The 24029-nt window shown below is 37.1% G+C and overlaps 1 protein-coding gene across 1 annotated transcript in view; it reads right to left on the reverse strand.

Annotated features, from left to right (window-relative positions):
* FBXL7 (F-box and leucine rich repeat protein 7) overlaps positions 1–22757 on the reverse strand; it is a 147201-nt gene extending 124444 nt beyond the window's left edge. Inside the window, exon 1 of the mRNA XM_026843431.1 lies at positions 22673–22757. The gene's annotated coding sequence lies outside the window, so the exon portion shown is untranslated. The remainder of the gene's footprint in view (positions 1–22672) is intronic.
* Between the last annotated feature and the right edge of the window lie 1272 nt (positions 22758–24029).

Genomic DNA, 24029 nt, shown 5'->3' on the forward strand with positions numbered 1-24029 from the left:
CCAATTTTTCACTCTTCATTTAAGAGAGGAGTCCACATGACATGCACAAGGCACACTGTCCGAAAAGAACTGTGTGATAAAATTATTAAGTAGTAGTAGTAGTAGTTTATTCACAGCAAAATCCACAACAGGAGTTTGCTCAGCATTACAATACCAGGAGTCTAGATATGCCCTAACAAAGTCCCTAAAGCTGTGGGCCACCATTTTGTACACATGGAATGTGTTTTCACATATTCTTGAGTGCAAGGTAAAAACTTAAGGTTAAAATGCAGAACACTTGAAAAATGTCAAAATTACTTTGTTGTTAGATAGATCATCACTGCACCCCCAAAAACTATTAGGCAACTGAGGAGTGGTTACATGCAACCCACCCCAAGTCTTTCTTGGTAGATCAGAAAGATAGTTAAATACACTGTGAGGACTATACCTGAAATACTGGTACCACAGAGTGACCACAAAATATAAACAGTAGCTCCTTGAATGAGCACCCTCCTGTCTTAATATCAATTGAGGCAGAAAAGCTCCGAAGAGCATGACAAAGGTAAATTAAAGTTTTACATAATTTCCTAATTATACTTGAGTTCAAAGCTATGACTACTGTAGGTCATGTACCACTGCTAAGTTTAATTTAAAAAATCCAACCTAAAATAAAACTTGACATTATGACTTGCATTGAAACCTGTTTGTTTCAACAACTGATGATCACCTTCTGATCCACTACACAAACCTTTGCTATTCAAGCAAACGGAGAATTAAAAAATAACAGTTTTCATATACCAGGGCAGAAGGCACAGACGAACGAGAAGTGACCAATGGATTTTGTAGCATTTACAAACAGAAGACACTAAGTAGCCATCTTCTTTATTGGTTTCCTACCCTGTTCCACTCTTCCTGACCAGGCAAGGGCTCTTACCATTCAGATTTTAATTCTTATCTTCCTTCCCCCTTCAGATACCCAATCAGCTTCCTTTTCACAGATGGTTGTAGAACACAAACACTTCCTCATCCAGTGTCTGCCCCTAATTTCTAAGGTTTGGTGATTTGGGGCATGAATGTGGGAAGGGTGGGGTTTTGTTTTGGTTTTTCTTCTTCACAAGTTGTTTACCCTTGCTTATTTTCTTTCTCTGTTTTCTCAGTCCAAACCACAGCATCTGTGCAAGCAGTATAGGGATGACACTGGGGAACTAGGAAGCAGTGTCTTTATCAGCTTTAGTACCTCTGCAAATGATCCTAGGTCATGTTCATGGCGACACCGAAGGTTTTAAAGGCTAAGCTCTAACAAGTCTCATTAAACACAGCCAAATGCAATGTTCCAGGGTTTGTAACACAACATAATATGGATCAAGCACCCCAGGGACACATGACAGGGATAGATGGTGACAAACACCACCCTAATTCAAATCTCAGACTCGCTATTTCACAGCTAGAGAAATTAACAATAAAACTCCAGTAAGCATCATAGTACGATTACAAAATATTTTTCTCAATTAACTTTCACAAAAATAGTTAACCTGCTTCAATGAAAAGGGCTAAAACCAGATAAAGATCAACAGCACACACCACAGAGACACACCAAGAAGTGATGTAATATAACTACTGTCATCCTTTTGTATAAGTGTTGCACAGGTTAATGGTTGAACAGCTTCACCACACACATTAAAGTGAACGGCTTCAAACTGTAAGAAACTTAACTGTTCCTCTTAAAGGGTCCAAAATTATTTGTTAAAATGTATTATATTTTATCATGTTATTAGATCACCCCATATTTAAAAATGGGGGTTTTGTACAGCACCATATAATTTTCTACCTGAAATATTTCAAAACACTTAGTGCTTTCCATGAGAAAATAAAGTTTAATTTCATCTATTACTTTTTTCATATCAAACCTCTTGTTGGTTTCTAGCAGGCCTAGCGGTTTCACAGTTAGACAACATAGCTATGCTTTTTCAAGCAGTAACCTTACTCAAATTGTTAAACAATTCTCTAGACTGAAAAAATGGAAGGACATCTCTATGTTTTCTATTATCTATTTTTCTCCTCAAAGTAATCTTGTTCTGTCTACCTTCAGGGATCCTACATATTTATTATTCATACTCGGCAGTGCTGACTGATTTAACTTTCAGGAAAGAAACTTTTCAGCTCTTCCTGGTAATCATTCTCACTGTCACTTGCATATATATAGCATCAGTGTGAACCGGCACATACGCATGTTATGTCTGAAGACGGGAGTGGGAGGGAGATTCCACATCTGGAAAATACTCTTTAAGTCTACAGTTTTATCAGTTCACAAAAAAACCTGAGATGCTTTGAAAAAAAGCTACTACAGATAGCAATCATCACCAAACAAAAGCCAGAATTGTACAGGAAACTACAGGCAACCTCCTATTGTCCCTTCCTATATTGAATATCCTCTCATCCTAAGGTTTAAGGAAGGACTTTAACATAATAAGAAGGAAATTATGACATTCATCATCTAGACTTTGGAAGTAAATTCAAACTCTATCAAACTTTACAGTGAGGTTAAGTTTCAGTCAGAGCCTACAAGCTTTGATGCAGCAACTAAGTACACTTTATTACCTGAAGTGAAGACTATAACAGGGTTTATAGCAAATAGTGATCCCTTTTATTTACATATCTTTGCTCTAGTAAAATAATTTATTCATTTACCATGCATCATACTTTCAATGAACTCCCAAACCACATTTTCTTATACTTGACTCCTTCCCATGCACAGAGGAACATCTAAATTCTGTTTTATTTAATGTGTTTCTGTGAAGACAGAGGCCAAATATTTTTTTTTCCCCATATGCCCTTATGAAAGATTTTACTATAGTTTTAATGCCTATAAAAGTTGATCTAACAACAGAACAGGTAGATCAAACGTATTAAAGGCTTCCTGGAGACTCTGTACAAAACCTCTCAGCCATTTCCAAGAAAACTACCTTGGGAGTTACACTGCCAGTGATGCTTTTCCAGCCTGTGAGGCAATTCAAATCCCTGTTTTCTTTAGGCTAATATTCTCTAGAGGGAAAATCCAGAATTTTGTAGTAAAACTGGAAGGAAGTTATCTTTTACATAGGCAGGTGGGGTCTGTCCATAGTGTGAATACACTCCTAATTCATAAATGACTATCCATTTCCAATTTACAGGGTGATGCTAGCACTATCACAAGTAAAATGTTCATTTATGAACAAGTCTGATGTGACAGCAGATAAGGTGTAGAGTCTGAAAAAAGGTCATCAGGAGTGCCTTTTCATCTTTACTTCTTCCATTTCACAGCAGTGTTAGCTAAGTCCTACAAATATCCAAGCCAATCTTTCTTTCCTTCGTGTCTCAGTAGAGACACCAGAACCTACCATTTTCTAGTTCAATGCACGCAGGAAAGTTTGATTTAATATTAAAATCTAATTCTCTTATCAATAGCAAATGTGGACAAGATGTTAATCCTTTCTCCTTTCCAGTAAATTCTTCTGTATTCGAAGACATACTTATTTCCTCTTCCCTTCCCAACCTTACCCCAGACTAAGGAAATACAGACTTTTCAGTGATCTCCCTTATCGGTCAGGTTTTCTGGACTTGTTTCATTCTTGTTTTCCCTTGAACTTACTCTAAGCATTACACTTCTAATGAAATACACTCAGAAGCCCTCAAATCAACTACCAAGATGCATCTTAAAAGTAAACATGCAGCTTAAAACTGAAAGTACTTCAAATTCAATCTAGAGAGAAAATTGTATATTCTAATTTAGTGCATTGCAAGCTGAAGGAAGGCATTTGAAATGCCAACATGAGAGAACTCTGGAAGAACTTCATTTACATAGTTTGCCTTCTGAAGACCCTATAGTACTTGTTGTCACCTATATACATAATAGCAGTTTTTACCTTAAATAGCACAAGCTTCTATGGTGTCAAAACAGTATGGCTGACCTTATCTCAATCCCTTCTTCCTTACCAAGATGACTGAAATCCCACCTAAGTGCTGCAGGACATGAACTTCATTCATTACAAAGGTGCTTGTCTCCCGTAACACCCGATGGACCATATATATCTGAGAACGGAAATACCTTTAAAAAGCCCCATGGTGTTAGAAAGTGCAGCACCAGACGAACTAAGCTATTCCACTCAAGTTTCTTTTGGCAGATTTTCAACTCTCTAGTCTATCCTTGCCTTGTTTCCACACACAGGACTTGGAACAATTCCAATTATCAAGTCTACCTAGATGGAGCATTAACTTGGTCTCCAAAATAAGGCAGGGAGAAAAAGAGGAAAAAGTAAGGCAATTCAATACTGTTAACAATTTTCTCACTATAGTTTTATGTATGTAGTACAAAAGTGGAAGGTAGATGGGGAAAAAATCTTATTTGAAATCTGAAGACTCAAAAGACTACTTTTCAAGCCATGCTACTTGACAGAAGACAATGCTAACTAAATATGAAAACCTGTTTTTGTAAAAAAAAAAATAAATCAAAAAAAAAAAAAATCACTGTACAAAAATAATGTTGCGGAATATTTCAGCTAAGATAGAAAAGGGAAATATGCATATTTTCCATAGTTTAAGAGCTTTACTACAACTGTCTAAACCAGATAGTTGCTAGCATTTCTTGTAAGACTGAAGATCTTTCAGTCATATACATTTGTATTTATATATTAATAAAATGGCTATAAATAAATATACACTATAAATGCATACCCTATATCCAGCATACATACATTAATAGGAATATAAAATTATTCTGTGTTTCAAGCAAAAGCTACAGTGATTAAAAACCACTTCATTTTACACTGTCCATCAAGGGAAGCTTCTTTTTTACAATAGCAATGTTTGCTTTAGATACTACCAGGAAACAATTACCAAATATGCACACTTGGGTATCTATATAAAGAGCAGCTTTCCAATTGCAGAAGAACTTTTATAACAGATTAGAGGAAAAAAAAAAAATATTCATTGGTTAACCACTGTCATTCATTGAACTTCAAAAATTAAAGTAAAATCCTTACTCTATTTTACAATTTAACTTTTGACAAAACCACAACCAAGCTGTGATCAGTTTTAATTACGTTAATGGATTATGAAAAATAAACTACCTCAAATTACACAATTCCTTTTCACTAGGATCAGCATTTAACTTCTACAAACTAGTCTAGTTTGGCAGACAGTAGTATCTACAACATGGTAGGAGCAAGAATACAAAAGCACTGAGAAAGCGCTGCCCACTGACGTAACCTTTTCCATCTTAAAATTTTCTTCGTTAGTGAAGAAAATCGTGTCCTTGCAATAATTTTAGCGGTGAAGTTTATAGACCTTTAAGGAAGAAACTGTATTCTTATGATCACACAACTCCCAAAGCAGCATTCCCAAATCTGTTAGACATTAAATACTACTGCAAGACCCATGCTACCCTTCCTACTATATTTTTTTGCTTTGCTACACAGCTATCAGGTAGAGCACATACTCTGACAGACTCATGCTCCAGGCTTTTGCTACATAACACAACTTAAGTCAAAGTCTTAACTTGATTCAGAGCCATCGAGTATCAAACTGATTGAATAAACAGGTATTAGTATTCAATTAGAAATAAGTATATTACATATAAGACAAAGTATTGTTAAATGAGTCATTAAGATTATAATTTAACATTCACCATTTATACAAACAAAAAATAAACCCAACCTTTTTACATCTTGCTGAAGTTTACCTTCAATGGCTGATAGCTGCCCTGCTTCACTAGTACGTGAGGAAATAGACTGAAATTATAAATGACAGCTTCAAAGGACAGGTTCTAAGACTTGCAAGTTTCTTCATTCTCCCCAGAACAGTTCCTTTTTCAGCAGATATCTCATTACATCAGAAGTTTCTACCTGAGGGTTCAGAACTTTTACTATCCATGATATAGATAGATAGATAGATAGATAGATAGATAGATAGATAGATAGATAGATAGATGATAGATATAAAAAAAAAAAAAAAAAAAGGAAGTCTTGGAAAAATTTTGAGGTCTGCAGATAAACAAGCTGACATTCACAGTACATTACTTAAACTCTGTTAACTGTTTTGGCAAGCGGTCAGTTCTTGTACAGTCATTAAGAAATATAGACAAGAATTCCTACACTCTTCCTTCTAGGTCTACACTACGTACTTGATTAATGACATCTGAGTTTCACCAGTAACCTAAATCAACACATTTATCAGGAAAGCCATGGAAAATTGTTTGCCTATCAGTACAATTAATCATACAGAACTTGTACAAAGTTTAAGCTTACACAAGATATCGCAGAATTTGCAGCAGGACAACACACCAGTAACTTCTCAACACAGGAGCTCTTCCGGAAAAGCTTTACTATTCTCTGCAAGTCTCATCATGAACAACAGGGAGCAGTGAAGTCTCAGTCACAAATAATATTGCAAGACTGCAAGTAGATGCTTTCCTCTGTACTAGCAGGATCAAGCAGGGTACATTTTGAACCTCTGAACTCATCTACATCAGGTGTGTTCATTTTCAAAGTTTTCCCCCAGAACAATTCAAGATTAAGCTACTCAGTTACAGCTTTACTTCTCAAAATAATTTAACCAGACATTTAAATTGTACAAGACAACAGCTGAACTGCTCCTAACTCAATAAACTTCAGAGCAAGAAGCAGGTAGATCATGGTGACCACTGATGACATTCTGTATTAGGTTTACACTCTTGAAGCCATTTTAAGTTATAGAAAAAACAAGCAAGGTTTTTGCTTCCTTCTTGATGTGAACAATATTTACTGAAGAGTAGTCCTCATTGTCACTTCAATCAAGCCTATTTTTCTGCTTGTGGAAGCAGATTATTTACTCTGACTGCCATTACTTGTTAAGGCATTTTTTTCTGAATAACTATACAACATAGGATATAATTTCATTTCAGGCGAGATTATCAAAATTCAAAGCCTGTAACTCCAGAAAAACAAAAAAGAAAAACATTTTTCTGGATGAAATAGCATTCAAGTCTACTTTGCAATTACACAGCGTTCTGCCATGCAATTCTATTTCATTTTCATCACCTGCAGACAGTACTCACTCCTTTCACCTATGTTTTCCACACGAAAATGGAGTAGGTGTTTCAAGAAAGCCATCAGCCACTACTTCACATCTCTTCCCCTTATCCCATCTGAGGGAGCTGGCATCAAAGCCTTCAAGAGACACCGATTTCTCCTGCTGGCCAGCCCAAACCCAGCATTAAGCCAGAAAGCAGCAGAACAACAGAACTAAGCCAGTCCTCTCAACCAAGAGTAACAAAGTAGGTCTCCAATCTAGCCTTCGTACTATATCCAGAAGAGAAGATTCCAGAGCTTTTTTCAGTCTTAGCTAAGGTGCTTTGGCTACATCACACGAAGCAAATACACAGCTCTGAGGGCTCCAGAAACTTGTGATTCATTTGCCTTTAATCTTGTGAATGCAAACTTCCAAGAATGCCCTATGGTTCTATAGTTACCATGGTTTTGCAAAGTGATTTATCAAGCTGTCATTAAAAAAAAAATCTTAAGGTCTTCATCCTAAGCATCTCCAGCCCAGACAAGCAATGCAATAGAAAGGGGTTGTGCATACCAGTGGCTTCTGACTCCCACACAGCCAATGGTCCCCTCTCACCCTCAACTTGTAAACCTCAGTGCAACCATTCTTTATACATCCTTGGAGAGGATTAATTTAATTTTGATTTCCTCTCTGTGTTTGCTTTGGAGGTTCGCAGCTTGAGCAATATATATATGACTAGAATTTGGCAGTAAGCAGCCTGTAACATGATGTATATCATTTGAGCCTGGCCAACATACTCATGAAAACAACAAGCTGGCAGTGAGGACAGCTTCATCTCACATTCAGAAAGTGGAAGACTGTTGTAGGAATAAGGAATGACAAGACATTTCCAGGAGCTGAACTTAGGAGGGATAGGGTCCGATATCATCCATGTGACCAAGGGAACACAGTGCCCAGCAAAACAAGCTTTGAGCATGACAGTAGGTGAAGGCAGGCATACAGGTCTTTAAAGCCATGGCCTTTCCATTATCCAACAGGTTTCTAGTATATTGGCTACTGGTATCTTCCAAAGCTTGCCAGAGCAATGGTAAAATCAGGGTCATGCAAAGAAATATTGTTGCCACAGGAAAGCAGACAAATAAAAAGGATTTTGCTGGTCTGACTTGCATGTTTGAGCATTATACTAGATTAAAGAAAATGTTAAGTATTTTCTATAAAATTTTCCAATGAGATGCAAAAATGAAACTCTGAACTGTACCACTTCCAATATAAACTTCAGTTAAACATTACAAAATTCAATCTCAACTTCTATTCCATCAAATTGTCCTTCATGAATGTGCTGGCTTTGTGTGTATGGCAGGTTTTTGGTAGCTAGGGAGGGATCTACAGCAGTGGCCCCCTGTGAAAAGCTTCTCAAAGGCCAAGCCACTTAGCCATGGTGGCCACACCTCTGTAATAACATATTTAAAAAGGGGAACCTGGGAAGATGAGTGGCAGTTGTGATGGAGATACATCCACATTAAGATGACTCATACTAAATGCATCTGACTTGATGAGCTAAGGCATCATGTCACTTTCAGAATTTTGCATAGGATGCCCCAACAAACTGGTGCCAGAAATGTCCTTCATTTGAATCAAATTAACACAGACTTGAAGATGATGAAGACATTAAGCTAGTTTGTCAATAAAACAGCACGACAGTCTAAAAGCTTCCAAGCCTGGTAAAAAAACTAATTCTGAGCTGAGCAAGTCATTCACAGACCACAACAAGTGTGTCCACAAAACTAGGTCAGAACTGAAAAGAAGATTACTGTCCAAAAAAAAACCAAATACTTGCCGTTGATATTTGAATCACATTTGTATTACAATATACTCAAAGTCAGAATAGAATTCATGTTACTTGTTTAATTTTCAAGAAGCAAACAAGGCAACAAAACCTTTCTAGCTTTTCTAATGAGTAAACATACAAGCTGCAAACTACTGCAACACTGTGTAAAGAGGTGAGGACTGGCAACATGTTTTCATTTAAGCATCCTCTCATGAGAGGTTTCTTGAAAATTTCAATACATGCACAAATGGGAAGAGTTGAAGCTCATCCAAATCTTGAATTTAGTTTCCTGGTCACAAGCAAATGAATGCAAACACAAGTAAGTAAAAAACCCAACACACAAATAGCACCTTATCACCTAAAATACACAAATTTTTCTTAGAGAGATTTATCTATTCTTCTATAGAGAAATGTGTCAGGACATAAATGGAGACCAATATCACTGACAACAGTCCATTTCGTACCAAGATTACTTTGGTCCTGAGGTTAAAATGAAATGACAAACATACCTCAGTTTTTCACTCAAGTTTCAGCTGTATTTTCTTTTTGTAGAGACTTTGTGTAATGGTTTATTACAAGCTCTAGGGATATTCCTTTGTTAAAGGGATATAGAAAAATAATAACTTTTTGATTACTTATTTCAGTCCAGTAACAACTTCTTATGAAGATGGGTGCATTTTTAAATCTGCAAGACCCCTATTCCAGTGCAAATTAGTTCTTTCAAGAACAGTTTAAGTAGTCAAATACTTCAGCTTATAAGGAAATTTTGATGGAATCTATCTGCAAGATTCCATGACTTCCTCAAACACTGACTGAACTCTTCCAAAGTTTTGAAGAAATACGGCCTCTGTTAGGACTTGAAGTTAGTAAGCAACACTTAATTTTATTCTGTGAAAATCCAAATTATCATTTAATTCAGGACACTAAGCAACATTTTGGGACTGATATGTGAACTATTTTTTAGAACAGTCACAATCCCAAGATAAATATCAGTAAGTTTCACATACAGTTAATCAGTTATCTTTTGGATCAAGGAAGCTGAAATGCTGGGGTTTCAACCCCAAGCCCCAAATTAAGGTTGACATCTGGGTGATTCCCACAGCCCTTCACAAAGGGGGGGTGAGTTTGCCTTTAGGCTTCCCTCCAGGGTGCGGCCGGCCTGGCAGGGAGAGCCATTGGGTAAATGAGCCCCAGGTGTCGGCATTAAGTAACCAAAGGTCAGGTGTCCCGCTTGGGGATAAAAGCTGGGACCCCTTGCAGGCAGGGGCAGTGTCTGTCTGTGAGGTGGATGTCCTGTGCAGAGTTCCCTGTTGGGGAAGGACCTCCTGCCTCCCTGGGACTGGGCTCCAGTCAGATCTGGCTTTTGTAAGTGTGGGCTGTGTGGAGATTCAGTGTGTGGCTTCCTTGGTCTGATGTGTTTTGGCTTGTTGACTCAGTTGTCTCCTGTCCCTTCTATGTGAGGCTGCATTTCACCATTTATTCCACCCATTGTTGGTCATGTGGTGGTGTTGTTGGGGTCAGTGGGATTGATCTCAATTATGTATAATCTGACTTGTTTGTACCCCCAGTGCTCACCCATGTACTGACCCTTTTGTATCAAATACAGTTTGGTTATTGGTTCCTCTTTATGCTGGCTGTGTCCCTTATGCTAGGCCTGATAATTGACAAAACAGAAGCCTATCTAGTTACTGGAGTAACACGATATATCAGTTTTCCTGGCAGTCACTGAATTCCAGAGTTTCACCATGATTATTACGTTTGCCATTAACTAAACTATCCACTACAAAGCACTTGTTTCTCTGGCCTGAATTGGCTAACCATTCACATAAAAAGACAAAAGTTCTATGAAGGGGCCCCAAAGGAAACACTCTATCCTTCCAGCAGTATCTGAGCCTGTTAAGTTTATAAGCATAATATATCATCTTGAGCAACAGACAGTAGGACACAAAGGTTTGGTCACTCATACTTTTAAACACATTCTAATTTTTTTATGACTTTGCAGCTAATATGATCTGGTTTTCAGTTTCTTTCACCTAGTTTTAGTGCCTGTAGTTCCCAACTACAATCCTTTCCACCCCCATTTAGGCCAGTATTTCTGTTACTGTTCAGTTACAGTTTCATTATTCTTCCTTCCTAGATAGGAATATTACATATTCAAACATGGTTGCTCTAATTTAGAGCCCACGTTAAATAGTAACAAGTTCATGGCATATTGTCCTTCTATGCTCATCTTATTTCCAAGATACATGAGGAAAGATCTTTCTCTCTTACGGATATATAAGGAGTTGCTCTAACATTGTATGTTCCAGTTTCTACGAAATTAGCAGGTGCAATATTTAATCAGCATAGAACCACTTAAAGTTCTGTGTCAATGCATGAATGATGGATAATAATGTTGCTCTAATAATCTGGGCATTGATTTATCACCAGATTCAAGAGGATATCCTTGTGCTTTCCCCTTAGGCATCTGTCCAAATCAGAACTAGAATAACCAGTAAAAGACATCTGGACATATGACAAATGACATCAGTTCTGAGCCTTGTTTTTCAGTTCATATCAGCATTTCTCTGTTGTCTAATTAAAAATTAACATCTACTGGTATTCATGACAAATAGTTTCTCAAGATAGAATCTCACATTTGCTTTTGAAGCCTCCCAGTCTTCTCCTTTTAAAAAACATTGCTTATAAGACTGGAACCATCACAGTAACACAGAAAATATTAGGTGGAGATGAGCATTTCCTGTATGGTTTGGGTTAATTTCATTTTTTTACTATATACAAATGCACATTCTAAAAAATAATTTACAAAATTAAAAGTATATGAAAGCATTAATACACCAATTCTCTTTCATCCCAAAGAGCTATTTAACTGGATTGGTAAAATCTGAACCCAGTGACTGAATGGTAGTGCTGTTATTTTGATTTGGATACAATTTCATTGGGGGCAACATTCTTAGCATAGTCTAGCAAAACACTCAGATTTCATTAAATGCTACAGGAGTCTGTCTTCCTTAATTAGACACTGACAGAAGTGATCTTTACTAAAAAAAATGAAGGATACAAGCAGATTCATCATTCATCCAATGCCACATCAGCAGAAAGAAAAACATGTGTTCCTCAAGAATTTTTTTCCCAAAAAAATACATTTCTCAAGTAGCTTGACAAATTAACTGCACCAATTGACATCTACTAATGTCTGTTCTTTTTACTGGAAGTAGCCAAAGCATATTCAAAATATTGTGAATTTTAGCCAGATATTGAATAATCTCCAATTAAAACCAGGCACATCAGCTTCTTGATCAGTCTCACATGCTTAACATTGCAAAAGGCTTCCAAATGCAAATGCAAGGCTGGAGAGAAAATGTGTAGTACAACTGAATCTGAGGTATTAGGGCATTAAAAAAAAGTTTGAGAAAGTTAACTCTACTGGAAGAGCAAAGAGAAAATACACTGACAGCTAAAATCGGATTGGACTGTAATTTTACCTCAGATTACAAAAAGTTACTAAAATCTTGTTTCAAAATTGAAATAAAAGCAAAAGCGTCAAAGAACATAATGATTTCAGAAAGCAGAGTTCAAGCAAATGGTTTACATCACCCAAGGATAAAGAAGGACCAAGGAGACAGAGTCCCCCAAGCTAGGGCCCACTGAAGACAGTCCAATTACAATTTCATCATTTAGACCACATTTGTTTCTGTTCTACTATAAAAGTCCTTCCTCGTACAAGGTAAACAACTGCTCTGCACAGTGCACAGTTTCTGAGGTTTCAGGTACCACTCAGATTTTATTGCTCAAATGGGAGCTAAAGACCTACCTGGAAAAGCTTACAAATGTTTATCTTGCCAGGAGAGTTGTTAAAGAGAAAAAAAAAAAAAAATCTATATTTATGTATGTCTACATGAACATATAAATATCTTCAGAATAAGCAAATCACAAACTTCATAACTGGGAAGACAAATTTATTCCTACCACCCACATCCTTGAGATCTCTTAAAATTAATGTTTATCTTTGAGAGATTCCTACCTAGCACTATTTACCTATAATGGACAAGTAAAAGACTTCCCACAAAAATTGAATACCTCCTAGTACTGTAAAATTTCACTCTCTTGGATATACAAGATGGAAATGGACTTAATGTGAGGGAAAAACAAAAGCATTATAGATTAGACACTGGTACAAACTGAAATTTCACTATCATGACTGATAATAATTTACAATGGAGATTTACAATATATACAAGTCATTGTAAGAAGCATAACAGGTTACAGTCATTCAGTAAAGCCATCAAGCTTCTCCCCACTCATGCATTCACACCTGTAAGGCAGCATAGACATATCACAGGTAGGCTACATGCCTATGAAAAGTCTCTGCACTTCATTTTGTTGGAGGGTAACTCAAACATGCTGATCTAAATTGACTACCAAATCTTACAAACAAGCATTACAATGCATCTCTAAAGAAATCCTGCCTGCCTTCTAACAAGCCTATGTACACAGAAGAGGCCAGAGTAGGTGAGTAGAAATCCCCTAGCTGACAGGCTGCTATGGGCACTTGTTTTCCTGTATCAGAAAAAGAAAATAATTAATTAAACCATTAAAACATCAATTATAATTTGATGTTCAAGAGATATAAACTTCTGATTCATTATCACAATCCAAGATGAAAACTAGCTTTAAATACAAAAGGCACTATGACAATGGACAGTTGCTGAACATGCAGCAGGCACAACACCACAAGTTATATATATGTTCAAGTGTGACTGATTAAGGCTAGAGGAATATGTAGACAGCTAATCACCAGATTATACCCACGCTCACAATTTCTGCTTATACCTCCAGACTAGTCTATTGCAACTGCCTAAACCAATGATGATCCAGGAGGCAGAATAACAAGAACACAAGAATTACCATTATCTACTCCTGAACTGCCATTTTTGTCAGCCATTCTCAGTACACACTTCTCAAGGGAAATCTGAGGAATGCTGGCAAAATCAAGGAGGTGCCAAACTTCAGTAAGTTGAGAAAAACACAGTAGCAGGCACTATGGTACAATAGCCAGAAGAACACAATGAGTCAGCAACTTTATGCGGATATTTCTCAAGCATGCTACTAGTTTTGGCACTGTTGGCAGTATCAGTCCGAAAAATTATACAGCAATTTAACAAACTGACATAAAAAGATAAGATACAGGAAAATAAATCAGGATATTTTGTGCAATAAAATACAGCTTCTTAACAGGGATCGTCAAGTTAAAGGCAAAACCTCACCATTCAAATTTTATTTCATTATTTCAATCAAGTACTAGAATTAATCTGGAGGAGCTTGCTAGTGTCAGTTCATAAATTGTGGTAAACAGATAAGCCCAACATATTTAAACACACATTATCAGGTTGTATATATTCTTCAAGCAGTCTTAGAAGACAGTCTAGCATTCAAGAAAGTTGGGGTTTAGACTAGCAAATTTTGGGCAATCCTCAGATACTTCAGAATGACTTTTCACATTTCAGAGAGAAGGCAACTACTTCAAACAGCTAGCATAGGCAATAACAAAGAATAGTTTAGTGTCAGAACCTCCCTGTGATAACGGTATTTAAGTAGTTCGGTACATCTGGGATCTTTGATCCCTTAAAATCAGATTTACAGGTAATTGAATAAACTGTAATCACTTCTACCAAGCATCAGACCTTATTTTGGAAAAAGCTAATGCTGGGTTTTCAAATTGGGATCATTTCTCTTTAACTGTACTGTAAGTGCATTTGCTCTGGTAGGTCTCACATTTCAGGCAGCAGATCAAGTAAGACTGCAGTTTTATGTACCTTTCCAATTTGTTCCTAGTATTGTTTGGGCAAGTTTTAAACATTTGGCTATAGCAATCCAGTACAAATTAGCCAGAATAACGTAAGGTTTCAATTTGCAGCTTTAACTTTGCCAATGTCCTAACTACTTTTGCCTTGTATTTGAACTCTGATTTAAATGCTGATCGCAATGATATTGTTATAATTAGCAGAACAGCTTTGCAGGAACACCGCCTATTAGATAGCAAAAGCATAACAAGATGTGGTTAAACACAAAAATGGTGCCTAAGCACAACCTCTACATCTTTGTACCTCCACATACTGCTCGAGGTGATTATATTTGCTTGTGCATTCAGATATGTTGGATAAAGGAATTTAAATAGTGAGCTCTGTTTATTCTGCCAAAGTGTTTATAGTTTTGGATTTATTAACTGTCATGCTTCCCATCCCCCTCTTATTCTTCCCCAATTTTTTGGCTTCAAATGATTCTGGTTTGGCCCATTCAGTAATGCAACATTTCACTTTTCTAGAAAAGTCCACTGCTAGAAAAGTAACACAAAACCCTAGGAAACCTACCTGATCTTCAGTTTCCCTACCAACTCAAAACAGGCACAGTTCACTCAAAGCCAACTGAATCTCAGCCCAGTTCCAAGCAGGCAGGGGCAAATTCAGGCATTCATATCAAAATTCAGACATTATTTGGTGCACAAAAAGTCTGCTTAGCAGTACTTCAACAGTAGAACCAAAAGCCCAAATTCTCAGTAAGATATGCTGGAAAGAAACAAGGACAGAGATAAAAGAGGAAGAAAACTACCATCAAAAGAATTAGGAATTATGCATGTGCTTGCATTCATCCAGAAAGAATATATATAGGTTTTCATTTCTGATACTGAGTTAGTAAACTTCTAATGTTAAAGAGAAAATGGAAGGAAAAATATGAAAGAAATGAAGTAGGAAAAGATTTCTTAGCAGGTATCTGATATAGGAAGAGATGAGCTCTGCTGCCAAAAGGATCATCAAGAAAAACTGGGTGGAAAACAGCATCACTCTTCAGCAACAGTCTTTTGCCACAATGCTTTATTAGCTCAGTGTCCTGAAGGATACAGGAACCCCTCTAAAGTTTCACTGGAACTCCAGTATATTAAACATAGCTACCTACCTTATTATGTGAACCATAAAACACAGAAGGGTTGCCTATTTGCAAACTGGTTCTGAGATGTTTATCTGCCTCTGAAATAAAATCAGGATTGCACTCACCTGAATCTCAGTCTGAAATTATTTTCCATCAGGAATCATTTTAAATATCAAAAAAATCAAAGGACTTGTTCTTCCATCTTTCCAAACTTTTTGTAGTGTCCATCATTGTGCAAAATGCAAGGAACATTCACTGAATTAATTAATTATTGAACTCAACCTTTTGAAAGAATGTGATTATGAAGCCAAGAGAAATGAACAGAATGACATCCTCCTTGAAAACGTCTTGTAAACTGTACTTTTCTACCCCCACTTGCAAAGTGAAATGAAAGGTACACAACCCAAATAGATACTTCTGTGTTCAAGAAATGTCACTTAATATTTTCCTGTGTACAGCAGTGATAAACGTTTCCTGATACAGAGCTCAAGTTTTTCTGGAAAACGGATTTTTCTATATAGAGAGCCAAGATATCACTAATCTTCTATACCTCTGAGTATGAAAGCCAGGGATAAAGGACCTATCATTCTTAAATACAGCAAAAGAGAGTCCAAAATGACTGCTTAGAGATTTCACATATTGATAAAGCTCAAGCTGTCTTTCCACAGTTCATAAAAATGTTTCAAAAGTAGCTGCTTGTTTCATTATTCATTGTAGTATTCTAAAATTACTTTAATATCTTCAGCGTCAAAGAATGGTATGGCTGAACACTCTCTATTCTTACTTTCCTCAACTAGATATTAATTACACATTAATTCACTTCAATTTGAAAAATAAAATGATGCAGTAGTAATAGTCAAATTCCAGTGGTTTTGAAAGTTACTTGAAAGTTATTTTCTTAAGAAATTATTAGAGGAGTACAGCAAATGCATGAAGAACTTTTGCTATTGTTACATTAATTGAGGCTAACTTCGCTTAGAAAAGCTTATCCAACTATGCTTTTTTCATGTAAAGCTGGATATAAATCCAGTTTCAGCTATTTAAGTAGCTGGTATTTCCATAATTAAATAAAACTCAAGCAAATTCCTGTATTTCTATATTCAGAATAGTAGAAGTCCTACTGAGAGCTCCTAAATTCATAAAACTTGCCACCAGCTGTAGCTCTTAGCTCCAGGTTTTTTGTTGGATTATGGGTTTGGGGTTTTTTGGGGGGTGGGGGGTGTGTTAGGTTTTGTGGGGGCTTGGGGAAGGTGTTGTTTCTTTGCTTTTGTCTGGGTTTTGGTGGGTTGGTTTGCTTGCTTTTGGATTGGTTTTGCCTTGTTTGTTGGTTTGGTTTTGGTGTTTTGTGGTTTGGGATTTTTTTTGGTTGTTTGGGAGGTTTTTTTTTGTTCAGTTTGTTGTTTGTTTTTTTTTTTTTCCCCCAAGGACTTCAGCAGATTGAAAGCCTAATGAGAGAAGGCTAGTTGCTCATTCACAGCCATCCTTTTCTCTGGAAATTATCACATGCCAGGGGAAGATGATGGACAGCAAAAATTCCATAGTATAGACCAGCACTCACTAATATACCATCCACTTCAAGAAGCTTCAGTGGTAGGGACCCATCATAAAAGGATACTGAGGACCACAGTAACACAGCCTGATCAACCTTAGCCAGGTATCATCTTGCACAGGGCATAAAAGGAACGCTATTACATGAGTAATTAAAGCATTACATATTTGCAAAATGCTACATTTTTACATACATGATTTAATCAGTGGAAGGGTTCCTAATAGATGTAATTTTTCCAGCCAGGTTATAGGGCCTGCTTCTTCCAGAACAACAGAATCATTTAGATTGGAAAAGTCCCTTAAGATCATCGACTCCAACCATTAACCTAACACTACCAAATCCACCAGAACCAATAAGAAGCCCAAATAAAACAGGAAGGCAGATACATCTATGAGAACGGGGAACTTCTCTAGTCTTTCCTAAAGTTCAGAAGTGATACTTCTGTTGAGATGCATACAAACAGGTACTGCTGATACAAATGCATTCGATCTCCACACTAAACATACATCATAGCACTAACAGGTGAAAAGCTGTGTTCTCTTAATTCATCTGTTTTCCAAACACAGTCTTTTTAAAGTATATTTAAGGTACATGGAACATCATCTGAGTAAGCCAGACTCTAGAATTCTCAGAGTACTGTAGAAGGAAAACCAAAGGTAAATACTTACTTTCTGAAGGTCCCTAAAAGTCAGCATCACTAAATACAAATATAATTTTGACTTCTGCAGAAGACAGCAGCTGACTTCACTGTATTTCAGCAAAATTCAAAATATAAACTTTTAACAGGATATAGTCACAGGTATTTCAGCATTAAGCCCCTCTGCTAAAACAGCATTTTGTTTCATGCTTAATCCTTCAGTTTGATTTTATAGAAACTGAGAAATAAATTAGAACTCATACATGTAGCTCATACATGTAGCTCTCAGTTTAAAGCTGCCCCTGGATTACCACTTAACAGCCATATACATGAAATGCAAACAGTATTGGTTTTTTTATTTGAAAAACAGTCAAGTTAATATGAAGCACCCAGTCTGGACATAACATTCCATGCTCTGCAGGTAAGTGTTAGATGAAAGCTCTCTGATCAAGGTAAGCCCATACAAAAACATTCAGTCTAATCTTCTAAATCAAGTCTTAGACAATAATATTCCAGCTGAGACTGTGTCTAGCAAATTGCATTTAAATGGCCCACAAAAATCCATTTAGTCTTTCATTTGCCAGAAGAGCAATGGGGGTTAGCAAAAACTCATGTGTTCTCAAGTTTCTAACTGTAATTGATTGATGGGATAAAGAATTATAGACAATGTCTGAGACTGGGAAAGAATTAAAAGGCAACATATATTCGAAACTAAAATAAATTGTATCCTCAGAAGAGGAGAGAGTGTGGAGGCATCAGCATCCATTCACACCCACACTCTACCACACTTCCTTCTGAGTCAAGCTGTAGCCCAAAAAAAAAAAAATTGGACCCTACAGCATCATCTCATTTACAAGGAGGACCAGACATCTATTTTTTGCCACCTGCCATTTCTGAAGTACAGAAAGTGAAAGCCACCATGAGAACTGGACTTCAGCTTCTGCACCAGTATAGCCTCACCTTTGCATCCCTCTCAAGTGCATCACTGGTTTCTGAATTTAGGAAGTGGCATAGTCTGCCAGCTGCTGCCTGCATTGCTCAACACAGCAGAAACAGGTTAGTAGTTCCCTCTCCAAGGCATCACTGATTGAAGCTGGTTTGGCTAAGGGTACTAACACGTACTGTCTGTTCTTCACTGGTAGAGGATGTGCAGCCCACCCAGGCACATTTAATACCATAACCATTTTGCCTCTGAAACATACAATCTCCCTCCACAAGTCTACAGATGCTCAAAATCCACAATGTGAGGGAGGGTACCATATTTTGGCCATAACTGACTGCATCTCCCATTCCCATCAAGAGATTTAACTGATGTTGCCTTAACAGCATATCTAGGACTGAAATATCACATAAACCATTTATTGTAGTCATCCTATAGAGAAATACTACAGCATGAAACTTGACAAATGTGGTTGCAGTAGACAAGATGAAGAGCATTGTTCATTTGATTATTCAAACTGATGGCAAGATAACACCTGCTGTCAGATACTACCTGAGATGGTTTGCTCTTTAAAGCAAGAGTCCTGCTGGACAGCTTTTTGCAGTCCTTGGGAATTCATACCTGCTTAAGATGTACCTTACATGACTGCTTCTCTGCTGTAGAGTAACACAGAGCTTGTATGACTCAGTAGTCCCACAGTTTCCTTCCTAGTTGTTTCAAGGCATTTCATTGATTCAACTTCAACAAGTGCTGTGTCAACTGTCTTAAAGAAACAGAAGACATGCTGTGCTGAACTGGAAAGAATTCGGTCTGTTTTGCAAAGCTGGAAAGCAGGAGCTGTGAAAGGCCTTCAGCCTCAAACACAAATTCTGCACTCTTCACGGAGCTGGGCATTCAGGAATTCAGCTGCCAATAGAAATTCAAGGGATGCAAAGAAGCCATCTGCCCCTTGTTCAATGATGATCATTTCACATCACCTGCAATGTTTCATATTTCTTCCCCCTCCATACCTAGGACACATACATCTCACCACACACATGTGGCTCATTCATAGAACAGCACAGAGTGCTGCGAATTTACAACACAGGGCTAAAGCAAAGGGCAGAATTGGAGCTCTGTCCCTGCAATAAACCAGTCTGAGGGTGAAGACCAAGATACATTTACCAATCTCTGGGGTGGGTAGGTACTACTGTATCATGTCAAGTAAATACTAGAGCAGTGCTATAAAGGTGAATTCAACTAACAGTTATATTATATAAACACCCCAATGAAAAGACATGACTTGCCATTCCCTTGCCAGGGACATTGACATTCCCTTGCCAGGGAAGGTTTAGACTGGTTATTAGGAAAATCTTTTTCATTGAAAGGTTTGTCAAGCATTGGTACAGGCTGCCCAGAGAAGCAGTTGAGCCACCATTCCTAGAGGTATTTAAAAGACATGTAGTTGTGGCACTCATGGCTTAGGGGTGGTCTTGTTAGTGTTATGTTTACAGTTGAACTCCATGATCTTAATGGTCTTTTCCAAACTAAATGTTTCTATGATTCTATGACTGAACTGCCATTGCTTGCACAGCATCTAACAATCAGGCTCCTGTTCTTAGCTGGTCCCTAGACACTACTCTAACTGAACAGTATAAAAGCATTCAGCCTTGTAAGCACAGAATTCTACTCATCTTGCAGAAGGTAGGAGTCTTTCTGTTCATCTGAAACCTCTTACAACATAAGTCTATTGTACATGGGGAAAAGAGGCAGCATCATTAAAAATATCCAGACACACACCAGTTGATAAACGTGCCTTCCAGAAACAGCACTGGTTTCAACAGTCCCTGGTTTTCCCCAACACTATTTGCGTGTCTCTGTTCTCACTTGCCTTCACAGAACTTTTATGCTCCCTGGTTATGACACTCAAAATATCTGACAGATTATACAACAATCCACATTAAGACAATTAATATTGAACCGATCCGCATTAGTAACTCCTCAGCAGAAAAACTTGATAGGAAATTAGTAAAATCACAGGCTGAAGAGACAAGTATACTTCTGCTGTTGTCAAAGTAAGTGTCAAATCACACTTACCAGAAAAACTAGGCTCACATCTGAAATTGCCTCCAAGTACAGAATACATAACTCCACTGCTATGGACCCTTTCTGAATCTGCACAAGAACTCAAAAACATATCTTTACTACAGCATTTGCTGGCCTGCATTTAAACCTCCCTCACTGGTGAATTAATCAGCTACAAAACAGTGGTGAAGACTTCAGGGTCAATACTGGTATTCATTAGCTCTACAATGGGCTAGATTAAGAACGTAAATTTTAAAGATTAGTAAAGGATTATTTTGCATTATCTGATTTGAAAATAAGAAAAAAACCCACATACTTTACTGATGGAAGTAAAACAGAAATTTAAAGCAATTGTTAAGTACTGAGTTCAGAGTTTCCACTATTCCTTTGTGGGGTTTGTGGGGTTTTTTTTTCTTCCTGGCTGTCATACAGAGAAGTTAAACTTTTATACATTTCCTAAATTTGTGTCTGGTAATTCACCTCCTTCAGGTACCTCAAAACTTTTGAATCTAAAGGTTAGAGAAACATGAAGTCTACTATTCAACTTCACTTTATTAACCATTTATTCATTTATCATTAAATTTATTGTCTGGACTAAAAAGCAGAGATTCTAAACTAGTATCTTTCATGATACACAGGTGCCAGATCTTCATTCTTGATATGGGATTATGCATGCCTAACAATAAACTCCTGTGATTCATATGGTCATTTATTACTTACATGAACTGCTTTTACTGTACAGATTCTACAGTCAAGCTTGCCAAGCTGGAACTATTCAAAGCCTATGATTTCTTTTAACCATAAGAAATAAAGCCAGACTGAGAGTAAACAGAGCTTTTAACTTAATTTGTAATGACAAAAGTGTAAGAAATCAAGATTATTATTTGATAATTACCAAGTACAACCAACCTATTATGTCAGAGTTGAGCAGAAATGCTAGTCAAGTCACAAATTTATAACTTAAAAAAATAATAATAATTTTTTGATCTTACATCATTAAACTACATACAGATTTAATCATTTCCTCTCAGCCTTCGAAGACACTCCTGTAAAAACTCAGGCCAATATGCTTTCATTTAACAGAGCACACCTACTCACATATAAGAAGGCAGTAGGGAAGAATCAGCATTTCTCTGTTCATAGGCCAGTTAGTACAACAGTGTATTAATACTGATACGTAAGACATCTCCTTCCCCTAGACATTAAAAATCTAGTCCTGGATGATCACATACTCCAGTAACTGTAGGTGAGGTGTGTCAATCTAATTAAATCCTTGTCAGCTCTTCATGTCCATAGCTACATTTTTGAAAGCTTGCCACAAACAGCTCACATTTTCGTGCTGTTCATCGTATGAAAAGCTGAGATTTAATCTAGAATACATGCCAAAATGCTTCCATTAAGTATATTCTTCAAAAATATGTTCAAAATCAGATCACATCAAATCTTAAGTATAAAAGCCTTTGTCGAAAAAGTAACATTCAAAACTACTCAAAACCCCCTACATTTTTGTTCTGCAGAAGTATCTTAAATCCTTTGTCACAAGCTTAAATCAGAAACTACAGCAGGTAGGAATCGAAACTATATACAGTAAGAACAACTGTTTTTTAATTTCTAATACACCAATGGTACTATACACAGAAAACAAGGAGGAGGGGTTCCTTTTCTGACAACTGCTAGGATTATGTTGGGGGGGCCTGACCTGGATAATGAGTACCAGCTGCCTACCTTCACTGGTAGCTGCATTCTTCTGGGCTTTGGTGGGTGTGTGATCTGTACTTGAACTCACGTCGGATGAGATGCTTGAGCTGCCTTTGCCTGCAAAGGGAGAAAGAGGTTGAGAGGATGGGAGAGAGAAAGAAAACACATGAGTATCAACAGCAAAACAGAGAGACCTTCCATATCAGAACCTGGAACAATTCCAGGAAGCTTTAAACTAAGTTTAAAGCAACTGATGTTCATTTTATAAATCCTACCCCAGTGTGTACAACTGCATTATAACTTATAGTATGTGCATCTTTACATGTATTAAGGCTGCAAATGGCTTTCTGTGTTACAGGGCTCATTATGTATTTGCTAAGCTCCATTATAAATAAAAAGTTTTTGATTAACAACCTCTAAACATGGATGAGGACAAATGGACCCTGACCCTCATCAGCATGACATGTTAAATTCAAAATGTGTTAAGTGAGTTTAGATTTCTGGTTTATGTGTTCACATCATGCATTCAAGTCACTTGGTCACATAAAAATGAAAGTGAGGTATCTGCCATTTCCTCTACACCATGCTCACTGCTTAATGTAATATACCATTTTAAAACCAACTTCTACAGTTGCTGATCTTCACCTTTCATTTTTTTAACTGTAAATCAGAACTAATGGACATCTCTTATTATTTTCTTCCTTAAAACTTCTTCCAGCATTTCCTACATCAGTGCCTTCAGACCTATATGCAGGATATCAAGCCATGTACAAGTTACCAACAGAAGAAATCCAAATACAAAGAACAAAATAATCGAGATAAATCCCTCTGCTCTTCTGTGGTATCTAAATCAATTTTGGTTTTTTGTTTACTTGTGGGCAAGAATGAGTCGCTTCTGTTTCCCTTCATGCACTCTACTCAATCTCAGTAACTGCTAACGGAGCATACATTCTACTCCTCAGCAGGAACCAGACCAACCACCCAATCAGCAATATATGAGAAAATTTTAGAGAAAGGTAACAAGTATTATTGCATTTTAAAAAGTTACCTATCCCCACAAACACTGCATCAGTGAAGCATTTAGGAGCTATGTTAGTTTTTGCACCAAAATTAGGCTGTATGCAGAAAGCTAGCTGACACCATGTTTCTGTCACTTGAGTAAACCTATAATCATAGGAATGTTAGCAAGAGACTTTTCTGATCTGTTATTTCAATCAAGCATTCCTTGGGGTTCTGGGTTACAGTATGCCTGGTTTTCATAACATTTAGATGTAAGGAGGAGGTCTGCTTTTTAAAAGTGCCACAACAGAACAAGGATTTAAGTTTTAATGGGAAACGACTGGAGAATGTGCAAACGTAGGTTGCTTCACAACCAAGGTACTGC

Source organism: Athene cunicularia (genome assembly GCF_003259725.1).
Source record: "Athene cunicularia isolate RWA chromosome 2 unlocalized genomic scaffold, athCun1 chr2_part1, whole genome shotgun sequence".
Taxonomy (NCBI): domain Eukaryota; kingdom Metazoa; phylum Chordata; class Aves; order Strigiformes; family Strigidae; genus Athene; species Athene cunicularia.